This window comes from Pagrus pagrus (assembly GCF_965226575.1).
Source record: "Pagrus pagrus genome assembly, chromosome: 22".
NCBI classification, from domain to species: Eukaryota; Metazoa; Chordata; class Actinopteri; order Spariformes; family Sparidae; genus Pagrus; species Pagrus pagrus.
Genome location: NC_140204.1, coordinates 24,478,781 through 24,493,165, shown reverse-complemented (window position 1 = coordinate 24,493,165; position 14,385 = coordinate 24,478,781). Strand labels below are relative to the sequence as shown.

The 14,385-nt window shown below is 45.9% G+C and overlaps 1 protein-coding gene across 1 annotated transcript in view; it reads left to right on the top strand.

Moving 5' to 3' along the window:
- htra3b (HtrA serine peptidase 3b) overlaps positions 1 to 14,385 on the top strand; it is a 47,232-nt gene that overhangs the window by 20,721 nt on the left and 12,126 nt on the right. The window lies entirely within an intron of this gene.

Genomic DNA, 14,385 nt, shown 5'->3' with positions numbered 1-14,385 from the left:
CATGACTCAAATGCACCGCTGATGTTTACTCTACTTTTCGCCTGACATCTGTCCAATTCCTGTTTGGCCAGACGAGATTCAGTGGACATTACTCTCCTTCTGGGAGGGGCTTACGTGCAGTCTGGGGTGTGTGTTGTGGATGATGCCAGTCACTTGTTAGTGGACTCCATTTCTGAGCTATTGCGACGCTCTGTTGCTAGTTAGAAGATAGCTGAGAAAGGAGTGAGCACACACGTCATACGCATCATGCTGATGTCATTTTCTGAAAAAACGCTACCTGCGGTAATTAGATTAGCAAGATTAGCTGGCCACAGGCTGATAGAGTTAATTGAGTAAGAAGGGGAATGTCAGATTTTTGGGCTTAACAGACTGTTCACTCATTGGTAGGGGTGTGACGATACTCTCAGCTCACGAGAACAAGACGAGACGAGATTTTAAGAAAACTACAATGACAAAATATATGACTGGACCAACAGACTTTTATTTAATCGAGTTGCACATGCATTTTGAAATGTTTTGGCCTGTTAGTGTTTTCTTTTAATTCTTAGTGTTTTCTTCACAGGTGCAGTTGTTGATTTGAGTACCGAGCTGTGGTGGTGCTGTATATATCTCTGCATCGTGCAGTTAGCCTACTTGTAAAGGACACCAACATAGTGCATGTTGGTTTTTATTTACTATGTATTATTTTAGATATTGTATTTTGACACTTCCTGGTAAACGGATGTATTTTATTTTGAAAGGGTTTGGTAAACGGAAAATGAGCGAATGGACAGTAAATTGATTGAGAAAGGTAAACAAGCATCACATGGATATAAGGACATTCACGGATAAAGGAAAATAACTACGGTGTTGAACTAAACTACAACAATGATTTATTAGCCCAGCTGGAAGTGGCAATGAGCTAAAGGCTTATAGTACATTTATGCTTGTGTTGAAATTAAAGTTTGTTTAATGTAAAGTAAAGCTAAATGCCACAGTCTAATTATAGATGTATGGACTAATGGGTTTCTTTCAGCTCTTACGTTGTTGTTGTTGTTGTTGTTGTTGTTGGTCATAAAGAATTGCTTCCAGGAATAAAATACTTCAGACCACCTCCGGTAAAAGCTTCATTCATTTTAACTGGCGCTACATTACTATTTGCAACACACACACAGTAACTTTGACGAGTGGTTAACAACACCGTCGGGTAAACTCAACATCTTAAATTTTAGCTTTTCAATGCTGTTTGCATTGGCTGAGATCTATAGGGATGCAGGCGATTAGCAGTGACAGCAAGCGGACGAAGAGGGATCGGTTATCCGGCCACCCTGGCTTGCTTGAGGCACTGGATTGAGTTGAACGTGTGAATCATTTGGCTCGGAGGGGCAGGTGGGCGAGGGTGTTAAAATGTAGCGCTCTGACTGGCCAAAAGCTTTTCACTCCTCTTACACGCAGATTGTTGTGGCTCAGCGGCAGAATCAACTTCATATATTCAACTTGCATAGAAACTGAAACCGGCAAACTGCGAGATGCAACAAAATGCAGGTCACAAATAGAAGTTTGGATAGCTCACAAATCTCGCGAGACAGATTTTTAATGCGACGAGAAATATCGTCGAGTTAAATCTCGCAAGATCTCGTGGCACGAGATCTCGTCACACCCCTACTCATTGGCATTAAAAAGTGATTAAAAAACATTTTAAAAATACAGCAAAGTTGACTAATGCCCCTTTAATGCTAATGATAAAAGTTGCATCAGTTGCAAGAGTTTCTAAAGGAATACATGTGAAATAGTATAAACAATTAACAAAAGTGAATGTTTAACATTTAATAGAATATTTGTGTACTCATGGTATAGACATAATACTTTATAAGCTCTGAATCTATGTAAGACTAAATAAATAGGGATAATTTGCTTTTACTGGTGTCTAATGGTGATGACAGGGAAAAAGCATATTTATTAAAAAAAAGTACAGTCAGGAGGTTGCACCAAAATATTGTATGACTGCTGAGACCTTGTTCCATCAATACATACCTTTAGATTTCTTTATACTTAAACTATTTTCTTTTCAAAATTGAAACCTGTTTCATCCAAATTACAACAGCAAACAACAGCATTGCAGCATTCTCCTGAAGTAGATGGGACTTAAAAATGTAAAAAAAAAAAAAGAAAAGAAAATGGCTCGAGCTCGTCCAGTGTAATCCAGTCTCCAGAAGCCCTGAGATCCCAAATTGATTCGAAAATATTTATTTTACACCCTTGTGGTGGTTCGCACTAAGACTTTCAGCTTAGCAGCTACAGTGAAGATTTTGGATATGAAAAAAGGTACAAAATAACGTCTTCTCAAAGCGGTTTGGGTTCTCTGGGATTCCAGAGACATGTATTACATCAAACAAGCTGTATGGAGCCATTTTATTTTTCTTCCAATTTTTTTTTCACATCTCTAAACAAGTACTCAGGTAATTCAGTTGTTAAGGAGAATACTGCGTATAGGTGAACTGTTCATAAACTTTTTATTTGGGTTTATTAGGAGGAAGAATGTGTTTTGACCACAAGGGGTGCTGTTGAGCATTGATTGGATTACCAGGTCAGTTTGTATTGCATGCTTCAAGTATGGTCACAGGGACCTACAAGCACAGCAAAAGCATAAAGTGCATGACACATATTTCTACAGAGGGTAGGGGCAGTTGTTAGTGGCAACATTACAATAACAGGCATCAATAAAAGAGGGGAATAAAGGAGAATAGCGAAGAAAGGCAAATCTTTTTTGAGATGACAAATGCTTTCAACATGTCTGTTAAGCCTTAAGGATACACGTAATACATTCCGGTGGGAAACTGTGGATGTAAACAAAATAGGGTTTCTTTACAATGATGACTCCACAGGGTAGTTTTAATCCACCCACCTAATGGCCTGCATTAGCACTCCTTCTTCCAGTAAAACTCAAGCAGGGTAATGTGTCTTCAGATGGACATTTAATCAAGTTCACGAGTTAAACATGTGTGTTTACAGTGTGTGTCATGCGTCCAGGTTCACTGCATTGTTTAAAGGATTGTGTAATGGGCTGAGACCAAGTACTTCCAGCTCAGGCAAACAGCATATCCACAGCTCATACTGCTTCAGAGATTATAGGAGGATTTTCTTACTGTGTTGCTCTGTAAATTCCCAGCTGAAGTTGAAGCAGTTTTGATTCACTGGGCTGATAGGGGCCAAAGTTGATAAACCAGGCCTCTCAAACTAGAAAAAGACAGAGAGGCACTTGTACCAAATTAGACTGGGGAACGAAGCCATGGATGTCTAGCATGCCATGGAAGGTGTAAACACACAACTCACAAAAATCAAGTTGAGATTTGAGAATTTGAGAATGTAGCTGAGATTCTGGATAAAGTCTTGAGAAGTTGCACAAGCTGCTGCTGTATCTGGTATATATGACCATTAAAAAGATACGTTTACAAAATTAAACCAGTATGAATATTGTCAAACAAGACAAGACATTTAGACCAACCGCACTGGATACCAGTCTTGTCTTTGTCTCTGACAGCCTTTACATCCAGTTCATGCCAATGCTGCAGAGGTTTGGCATCAAGTCTGAGGAAGACCTGGATGTGTGGTTGTTTGTCCATCTGGACCTAATATGGTCAATGTCAGTCCATGCAAGCCTTTAGGTTCATACCCAAAGACCCAATTGTTAAGGTCCTGTGTTCCAGGTTGGGCTTGCAAACCTGGTGGGCCACAAACATTAAGTGTTCAACTGTTCATTCCATTCCTTTTCAAACATCCTGTGTGCTTTAGGTTAGGGTCAAACCTGGGGACTGGCTTGACCCATTAATAAGCCTGACTTACCAGTTAGCATCCAGGAGTGGCATCATTGGATGTATTCCACCTTGATCATGAATATTGCATATTTTTTTATTTTGTGACTTTCAAAATTTTAATTTGCTGCTATTAAAAGCCAGTGTTACATCTGTTCATCCATTTTCTAGGCTAACAAGCTTTCTGTGTTTATACATAAAGAGAGGTTTGAGTTTGAGTCAGTTTGAGTCAGTCTTCCAAATGTTTCTGCCTTAAATACAGTGGTTGCATACTTTACGATAGTCATGAATTACTTCTTCCCAAAACAATGACCCCCTGGTGTTTGTTTTGATCATGTCTTTCCCAGGGCATTGACCATTTGCTGTTTTATTGAAATGTAAATGTCATCTTATCATCCTTCCTGTAAACACCTCAGACAGAGAGAATTGCCCTTCACGTGACTTTATGACCCTTACACCTAAGGAGGATTATCCCCTCCTCCTCTCACATCCTGATATGGTCTTTACAGTACATTGATTACTGAATGGAAAACTATATAATTTCTCACAAGTGACTGGAATTAGCGGCAGTGAAGCCCAGCAGACTGCTGGCTAGCTATCATGCAAAGCAGCTCCGCCCTAAATTCATCTTTTGAATTACTATCACTAATCACTATAGAGACCAAAAAGTTTTTTTGTACAAGACTGTAACTATGTTTATTTTGAAGTAAAAATGGGCATTTTAACATACACTCTTCTGGGGATTGACTGGCTTTTGAAGTCAGCCTCAAGTAGCCATTCAAGGAACTGCAGTTTTTGGTACTTCTGTGTTTGCTTATTTTTTTTAGTCATGGAGGTTGCTGCTTGGGCACAACCTGTTTGAAAGCGAATTTGTCAGGAGTTCAAAAACTGAACTGAACCCACAATGCAAATCTGATGCCAAAGGTATTTACTCAGACACAAGGTTCAAAAAAGGAAACAAAAGCTGATCGACGACAGGGCTGGGCGAGGCAGGGCTGAGAGCAGGCAAATGGCAGGGCTGGAGGAAGAAAACACAAAAACAGGTGAGTCAAGGCAAAAACAGAGCTGGAGAATATGCGTCAATCACTAGGCCAAGGAGCCGAGAGCGTTACCACGAGGTGGATGAAACAACAAACTGGCGATGAGTGGAGGGAGAGACCGGCTTATAACTGCTGTTGGTGTGACGAGCAGGGAATCAAGTTGATTGAGCAGCAGGTGTGCAGAGGAGGGTGGATGCAGTAGGTACCATAAGGCCCCGCCCAGCTCTGGGGGAAAAAGAAAACATGGACACAGAGAGAGCAGAGGTGAACTGGATCCTGACAGGATCCTGACAGTACCTCCCCCTCACTGGGAGCCTCCTGGTAACACCCCAGGCTTATCAGGGTGTTCCCAGTAGAAATCGTCAGCCAGCGTGTCATCCAGAATGAAGGAACGGGGAACCCACGAGCGTGCCTTTCGGACCATACCCCACCCAATCCACCAGGAACTGCAACCCCCGGCCCCTGCGCCTCACATCCAGTAACTTACGCACATCATAGGCCGGATGATCGCCAACGAGTCAGGGGGGTGGAGGGGAGTCGGAAGGAGGGTTCAGGTTGCTAGAAGAGACTGGTTTCAACTGGGAGACATGGAATGTGGGGTGGATCTTCAAAGATGCAGGTAACTTAAGTTCGACAGCAGATGGATTAATGATGTGGATGATGATAATGATGGGAAAGGGACCAATATACCTGGGGGACAACTTGTGGGATTCAGCTGCTAGAGGATTGTTTTTAGCGGAGAGCCAGACAGACTGACCTGGCTGATAGGGAGGAGCTTGATTTCTTTCTTCTTCTCTTTGGTTCTCCTGGGTGCGTTCAAGGGTGGTCTTACCCGCAGATTCCACTGGATACGGTACAGCTACGGTACAGCTGCATTACGGCTCCGGTACGATTGTGCTCCGTTGTCCTCGTCCGGCAACCCCCACCAGTTGCGTTTTGAGTCCGCCACGGCGCAGCTCTGCCGATCAGCTGGAGAAACGAGATCCGAGGAATTCCAGCTATAATTACATAATCACACACGACCGCAGTTATATGTATGTGTTATAAACACAACAACAGGAAGTGTTCCCGACCGACGGATTAGAAGAAGAGCTCGTATTTGTCTCTTTTTTGAGGTTTTTGTGTTTGTATCAACACGGAGTGTTTTATTTTGAAAATCAACCGGATGTCTTGTTGTTGTTTCTTGTCTGCTCTGTGCTAAATTCTGCTGAATTGCTGCGTTGTGTTGCGGCGTCCGCCAGTATCTGATCCACAGGGCTGCGGACTGCTGGAGCTGGGACACAGCAGACACGCAGCGCAGCGGACCTGGTGGAAGTTAACACATAGACTAGAGTGCTACGGATCAGCTCCGCTGCCGTGGCGGAGCCGTAACGCAGCCGTACCGTATCTAGTGGAATCTGCGGGTTAGTCTCTGTCCAGATCCTCTTGCAGCGGTCCATGAAGTCCTGTACTGAGGGGACTGAGATGTCTTGCTCATGGGAGGGGAACAGAGGTGGTTGATAGCCAAGAGAAACTTCAAATGGTGACCTACCAGTGGAAGAGCTTGGGAGGCTGTTGTGGGCATACTCAATCCAGGGGAGTAGGTTACTCCACGAGTCAGGCTCTTTCTCAACCATGCAGCGAAGTGAAGTCCCCAGAATCTGGTTGGCTCTTTCAAACTGCCCGTTGGTTTGGGGGTGGTAACCTGAGGACAGGCTGGCCGTGGCCCCCAAGGCTTTACAGAAGGCTTTCCACACCTGAGAGGTGAACTGAGGACCCCTGTCAGAGACAATGTCAATGGGAATGCCATGAAGTCTGAAAACATGCTCGACTAGAAGTTCAGCTGTGGCAAATGCAGAGGGGAGTTTAGAGAGAGCAATAAAGTGAGCATTCTTAGAAAATCTGTTGACTACTGTACCACTGTCTTACCCCTAGAGGGAGGCAAACTCGTAACAAAGTCCAGAGCGATGTGTGACCAAGGCCGTCCAGGGACTGGGAGCGGGCGCAGTGGACCAGCGGGAGCTTGATTAGAAGCCTTGCTACGGGCGCATGTGGTGCAGTCCATGTTAGGCCACCAAAAATGCCTCTTCAGGATGGCAATGGTGCACCTAGTGCCTGGATGACAGGCAAACCGGGAGACGTGGCCCCACTGCAGCACCTGGGAGCGAACAGTGCTGGGAACAAACAGGCAGTTGACTGGACCTGTGCCTAGGTCAGGTTGGATTGCTTGAGCATCTCGCACAGTCTTTTCTATGCCCCAGGAGAGCACTGCCACTACTCGCTCTGGAGGGAGGATGGTTTCAGTCTCAGACTCGGGGCTACTGGGGGCAAACTGGCGAGAGAGAGCATCTGGCTTCACATTCCTAGACCCAGGACGGTAGGTGAGGAAGAAGTCAAATCGGCCGGAAAAGAGAGCCCACCGGGCTTGGCGAGCATTCAACCTCTTTGCAGTTTGGATGTAAGCGAGGTTCTTGTGGTCTGTTCAGACGATGAACAGCTTCTCTGCCCCCTCCAGCCAGTGCCTCCACTCCTCCAGGGCTAGCTTGATGGCTAGTAGCTCCCGGTTGCCGACATCATAGTTCTGCTCTGCAGGAGACAAATGACGAGACAGAAAGGCACAAGGATGCAGGCGATTATCAGGACCAACATACTGTGACAGAACAGCCCCGACACCAGACTCAGAAGCATCGACCTCCATGATGAACTGTTTACTGGTGTCAGGCTGTATGACAGGCATGTCCAAACTAGTCCACAAAGGGCCGTGTGGCTGCAAGTTCTCTTTCCAACCAAGCAGCAGCAAACTGTGGAAACTGTGGATGTAAACAAAATAGGGTTTCTTTACAATGATGACTCCACAGGGTAGTTTTAATCCACCCACCTAATGGCCTGCATTAGCACTCCTTCTTCCAGTAAAACTCAAGCAGGGTAATGTGTCTTCAGATGGACATTTAATCAAGTTCACGAGTTAAACATGTGTGTTTACAGTGTGTGTCATGCGTCCAGGTTCACTGCATTGTTTAAAGGATTGTGTAATGGGCTGAGACCAAGTACTTCCAGCTCAGGCAAACAGCATATCCACAGCTCATACTGCTTCAGAGATTATAGGAGGATTTTCTTACTGTGTTGCTCTGTAAATTCCCAGCTGAAGTTGAAGCAGTTTTGATTCACTGGGCTGATAGGGGCCAAAGTTGATAAACCAGGCCTCTCAAACTAGAAAAAGACAGAGAGGCACTTGTACCAAATTAGACTGGGGAACGAAGCCATGGATGTCTAGCATGCCATGGAAGGTGTAAACACACAACTCACAAAAATCAAGTTGAGATTTGAGAATTTGAGAATGTAGCTGAGATAACTTACGCACATCATAGGCCGGATGATCGCCAACGAGTCAGGGGGGTGGAGGGGGAGTCGGAAGGAGGGTTCAGGTTGCTAGAAGAGACTGGTTTCAACTGGGAGACATGGAATGTGGGGTGGATCTTCAAAGATGCAGGTAACTTAAGTTCGACAGCAGATGGATTAATGATGTGGATGATGATAATGATGGGAAAGGGACCAATATACCTGGGGGACAACTTGTGGGATTCAGCTGCTAGAGGATTGTTTTTAGCGGAGAGCCAGACAGACTGACCTGGCTGATAGGGAGGAGCTTGATTTCTTTCTTCTTCTCTTTGGTTCTCCTGGGTGCGTTCAAGGGTGGTCTTACCCGCAGATTCCACTGGATACGGTACAGCTACGGTACGGCTGCATTACGGCTCCGGTACGATTGTGCTCCGTTGTCCTCGTCCGGCAACCCCCACCAGTTGCGTTTTGAGTCCGCCACGGCGCAGCTCTGCCGATCAGCTGGAGAAACGAGATCCGAGGAATTCCAGCTATAATTACATAATCACACACGACCGCAGTTATATGTATGTGTTATAAACACAACAACAGGAAGTGTTCCCGACCGACGGATTAGAAGAAGAGCTCGTATTTGTCTCTTTTTTGAGGTTTTTGTGTTTGTATCAACACGGAGTGTTTTATTTTGAAAATCAACCGGATGTCTTGTTGTTGTTTCTTGTCTGCTCTGTGCTAAATTCTGCTGAATTGCTGCGTTGTGTTGCGGCGTCCGCCAGTATCTGATCCACAGGGCTGCGGACTGCCGGAGCTGGGACACAGCAGACACGCAGCGCAGCGGACCTGGTGGAAGTTAACACATAGACTAGAGTGCTACGGATCAGCTCCGCTGCCGTGGCGGAGCCGTAACGCAGCCGTACCGTATCTAGTGGAATCTGCGGGTTAGTCTCTGTCCAGATCCTCTTGCAGCGGTCCATGAAGTCCTGTACTGAGGGGACTGAGATGTCTTGCTCATGGGAGGGGAACAGAGGTGGTTGATAGCCAAGAGAAACTTCAAATGGTGACCTACCAGTGGAAGAGCTTGGGAGGCTGTTGTGGGCATACTCAATCCAGGGGAGTAGGTTACTCCACGAGTCAGGCTCTTTCTCAACCATGCAGCGAAGTGAAGTCCCCAGAATCTGGTTGGCTCTTTCAAACTGCCCGTTGGTTTGGGGGTGGTAACCTGAGGACAGGCTGGCCGTGGCCCCCAAGGCTTTACAGAAGGCTTTCCACACCTGAGAGGTGAACTGAGGACCCCTGTCAGAGACAATGTCAATGGGAATGCCATGAAGTCTGAAAACATGCTCGACTAGAAGTTCAGCTGTGGCAAATGCAGAGGGGAGTTTAGAGAGAGCAATAAAGTGAGCATTCTTAGAAAATCTGTTGACTACTGTACCACTGTCTTACCCCTAGAGGGAGGCAAACTCGTAACAAAGTCCAGAGCGATGTGTGACCAAGGCCGTCCAGGGACTGGGAGCGGCCGCAGTGGACCAGCGGGAGCTTGATTAGAAGCCTTGCTACGGGCGCATGTGGTGCAGTCCATGTTAGGCCACCAAAAATGCCTCTTCAGGATGGCAATGGTGCACCTAGTGCCTGGATGACAGGCAAACCGAGAGACGTGGCCCCACTGCAGCACCTGGGAGCGAACAGTGCTGGGAACAAACAGGCAGTTGACTGGACCTGTGCCTAGGTCAGGTTGGATTGCTTGAGCATCTCGCACAGTCTTTTCTATGCCCCAGGAGAGCACTGCCACTACTCGCTCTGGAGGGAGGATGGTTTCAGTCTCAGACTCGGGGCTACTGGGGGCAAACTGGCGAGAGAGAGCATCTGGCTTCACATTCCTAGACCCAGGACGGTAGGTGAGGAAGAAGTCAAATCGGCCGGAAAAGAGAGCCCACCGGGCTTGGCGAGCATTCAACCTCTTTGCAGTTTGGATGTAAGCGAGGTTCTTGTGGTCTGTTCAGACGATGAACAGCTTCTCTGCCCCCTCCAGCCAGTGCCTCCACTCCTCCAGGGCTAGCTTGATGGCTAGTAGCTCCCGGTTGCCGACATCATAGTTCTGCTCTGCAGGAGACAAATGACGAGACAGAAAGGCACAAGGATGCAGGCGATTATCGGGACCAACATACTGTGACAGAACAGCCCCGACACCAGACTCAGAAGCATCGACCTCCATGATGAACTGTTTACTGGTGTCAGGCTGTATGACAGGCATGTCCAAACTAGTCCACAAAGGGCCGTGTGGCTGCAAGTTCTCTTTCCAACCAAGCAGCAGCACACCAGACCTGACTCATGTAATCAGCTGATCTCAGTCTTCAGACAGCTGATTTGTCAAAGTGTGTGCTCTTGGGTGGTTGGAACGAAAACCTGCAGCCACACGGCCCTTTGTGGAATAGTTTGGACATGCCTGCTGTATGAGAACTGGTGCAGAGGTGAACAATTTCTTAAGCTTACGAAATGCAATGTCGGCCTCCTCTGACCACCTAAACGTCACATTGACAGACGTGAGTCTGGTCAGAGGCGAGGCAACCTTACTGTAGTCCCGAATGAAGCGCCGGTAGAAATTGGCAAAGCCCAGAAACCGCTGCAGTTCCTTCCTGGAAGCTGGAACCGGCCATTCCTCCACCGCCCGGACCTTGGCTGGATCAGGCATGAGGCGACCACTCTGAACAATGTAGCCAAGGAAAGAGACAGTGTTAGTGTGAAACTCACAATTCTCAGCTTTAGCAAACAGTTTGTTCTCCAGCAGACGGGAGAGGACTGTCTGACGTGGGTTACATGTTCGTCGACAGAGCGGGGAAAAAATAAATAAATAAATAAATAAATCAGGATGTCGTCAAGGTAAACAAAAACAAATCTGTTGAGGAAATCTCTCAGGATGTCATTAATCAGACTTTGAAAGACTGCGGGAGCATTGGTGAGCCCAAACGGCATTACTAAATACTCAAAATGGCCTAGTGGTGTGTTGAATGCCGTTTTCCACTCGTCCCCTTCCTTGATGCGAACGAGATGATAGGCATTACGAAGGTCTAATTTAGTGAAAATTGTTGCACCATGCAGGAGTTCGAAGGCAGAGTTGAGTAACGGGAGTGGGTACTTGTTCTTAACGGTAATGTTCAAACCCCAAAAAATCAATGCATGGACGGAGAGTATTGTCCTTCTTGTTTACAAAGAAAAACCCAGCTCCTAAGGATGAGGACGAGGGCCGAATTGTGCCTGCTGCGAGGGACTCTGAGATGTATTTCTCCATGGCTACACGCTCTGGCTTGGAAAGGTTGTACAAACAGCTGGATGGGAAGGTGACAGATCTTCGGAACAGTCATAAGGTCTGTGTGGCGGAAGAGATAAGGCCTTAGCTTTACTGAAGACTTCTTTGAGGTCATGGTATTCACTGGGTACAGCAGACAAATCAGTAAAGTCAGAGTCTTTGGTTTCAGCGTCGAGATCAGTAACACTGGGCGGTCGTGCTGAATGAAGGCAGAGAGACTGACAGTGGAGACTCCACCCCTTTATGGAGCTGGTGGACCAATCGATGTGTGGATTATGGAGCATTAGGTGAGGGTGACCAGGGAAGTTTGATGCGTGATCTGTGTAAACCTGTTACCGTCCAAAGCCAAGGCAAGAATGGGTCTGTCCATCTCCTCCAACTGGCACCCCAGTTGGGTGGCAATCTCCCAGTCAATGAGGTTATCCTTTGCACCAGAATCAATTAGAGCCTGTAGAGGTAGCACAGTCTGTCCACACATCACAGGGGCAAGGACCAGCAGACGAGACAAGATGGGGGATTTAACTTTGAGTGCTGAGTCCTGGGTCTCCCAGGAGCCGATTCTGCGGTTGATGAAGTCGCCTGTCTCTGGCGTCGGCGCTCTCGTAGCCGGTTGTCCAGACGGATGGCTAGGGACACAAGAGAGGAAACAGAGGGATCGTCTCTGGCAGCCAGCTCATCTTTAAGCTGCTCAGAGAGACCGTTCAAAAATACCGCCCTTAAAGCAGCACCATCCCAATTCGCTTCAGCAGCCAAAGTCCAAAATTCAGCCACGGACCTGGGGCCTTGCTTCAGTTTTAACAGACGAGCAGCTGCGTCTCCTCCATGATTAGGATGATCAAAAACAGTACTTAGCTTTGAAAACACATCAAAAGGTAAAGAACAAAAGTCCTCATGGGAACTAGCTGCTTCTGCCCAGGCCAAAGCTCTACCCCTCAGCAACCCCAGCACGTAACGTGTCTTGGAAGCATCAGAGGAGAAAGATGCAGGACGTTGAGCAAAAACCAGTCCACATTGCAGCAAAAATCCTCGACAAAGATCCAAATTGCCACCAAATGGCTCAGGGTCACTCACTTGAGAGTCTTTGGGTGAAACGGTGTCTGGAGATGACCCTGGAGCCTGTGAGGATTGCAAAGAGGAAGCCAGGGAATTAACCTGTCTGGAAACCTCCATTACACTAGCAGTCAGGGTCTGATTACTTTCAAACAGGGCGCTGATTAACTGGTCATGCTGTCCAATCATTGTTCCCTGATTAATGAGGGCCTTACGGGTCGGATCTGCGGGGTCCATTGTGAATGGCCAGTTTGTTCTGTCAGGAGTTCAAAAACTGAACTGAACCCACAATGCAGATCTGATACCGAGGGTATTTATTCAGACACAAGGTTCAAAAAAGGAAACAAAAGCTGACCGACGACAGGGCTGGGCGAGGCAGGGCTGAGAGCAGGCAAATGGCAGGGCTGGAGGAAGAAAACACAAAAACAGGTGAGTCAAGGCAAAAAGAGAGCTGGAGTCAAAAAATATGCGTCAATCACTAGGTCAAGGAGCCAAGGGGGTTACCACGAGGTGGATGAAACAACAAACTGGCGATGAGTGGAGGGAGAGACCGGCTTATAACTGCTGTTGGTGTGACGAGCAGGGAATCAAGTTGATTGAGCAGCAGGTGTGCAGAGGAGTGTATGATTGGTATATGCCATATACCAACAGTAAAAGAGAACCAGGGAACTATGATAGGTGTGTATCCATCACTATCTTTGAGTGTCTTCCTGCCATGTGGAGGCCACAAAATTATTAATACAGCTTTCAATTTTGAAAAAAGATTGCACATTGTATATTCTCTATCATTTTGTTCCAAAAGTGCACTGACACCATGTTGAGACCCAAGACATATTTTTGTGGCTGCTACATTTTATCAAATTTACAGATGCCGTGTAAATTATGTAATGCATATTTCCCCAAAATTGTGCTGGCGAGCCGTATTTGGTATCTTTGGAAACTTGGGGATTTTCTCTAGAAATTAAATACATTGCTGTGGGTTTTGATTAATTCTTGGATGGGTGGGTGATTCATTGCAAAAATATCAGCATCTGCTTTCAAAAAACAATATCAGTTGAACCTCAGGTCCCAGCATGACCTAAGGTTGACATATTTGCATTAGAACTGGGCGAGCTGGATCAGGACCAAGACAGGGAGGAGTGAGAGGAAGAAACCCGATCCAAATCACTTCACCTTCAAGAAATCCTAAACAGAGCAGTTTCAGCATATTCCCCCTTTCCCTCTGTCAAACCGCCTGTCTGCTTTGATACAGTACATTTTAGGCCATTTAGATTTTTCATTTATTGACTTAAATGTTTCACAGCTGTTTCATCATTATCATTAGGCTGTAATTTGTGGTTTTTAATGCTCTATTTCACATTTGTCTTGATCACAACTGTTGATTGTTTTGACACCTTAGATTTGCTGTACTTGCTATCTGGTTTCATGGAACTGTTAAAATAGCAGGTAAAGCTTGTCAGTGTCACAAACTAAAGTTATTTACATGGCAATTTCTTGTAGAGTTCAGTTTCATCTTTAACACACATTGGCACTGTTTTCCTGAACCATAGTATGCAAAGTGTAGAAATGTATAAGCGTCTGACACAAGGTAAAAGTAGAGAAGCAGAGGTTGCACAGCTGTGAAAGAAGGAATTAGGCAGAATGCAGCACAGATTAAATTCAACCTCTTACAAACAGAATCATATTTTTGTACTTGCTCTACAGTATGCTTTATGAAAGCATACACATACTATTCACCAGTATTGTTGGAGAGAAGTGCTCCACTGGAAACGGCCCATCAGAAACCTAACTATCAAAAGCATATGGAGGTGAACATTAAAAGTTATTACCTCAATAATCTGTTATAACTGTCACTTACATTGCAGTGCAACTATATATATATATA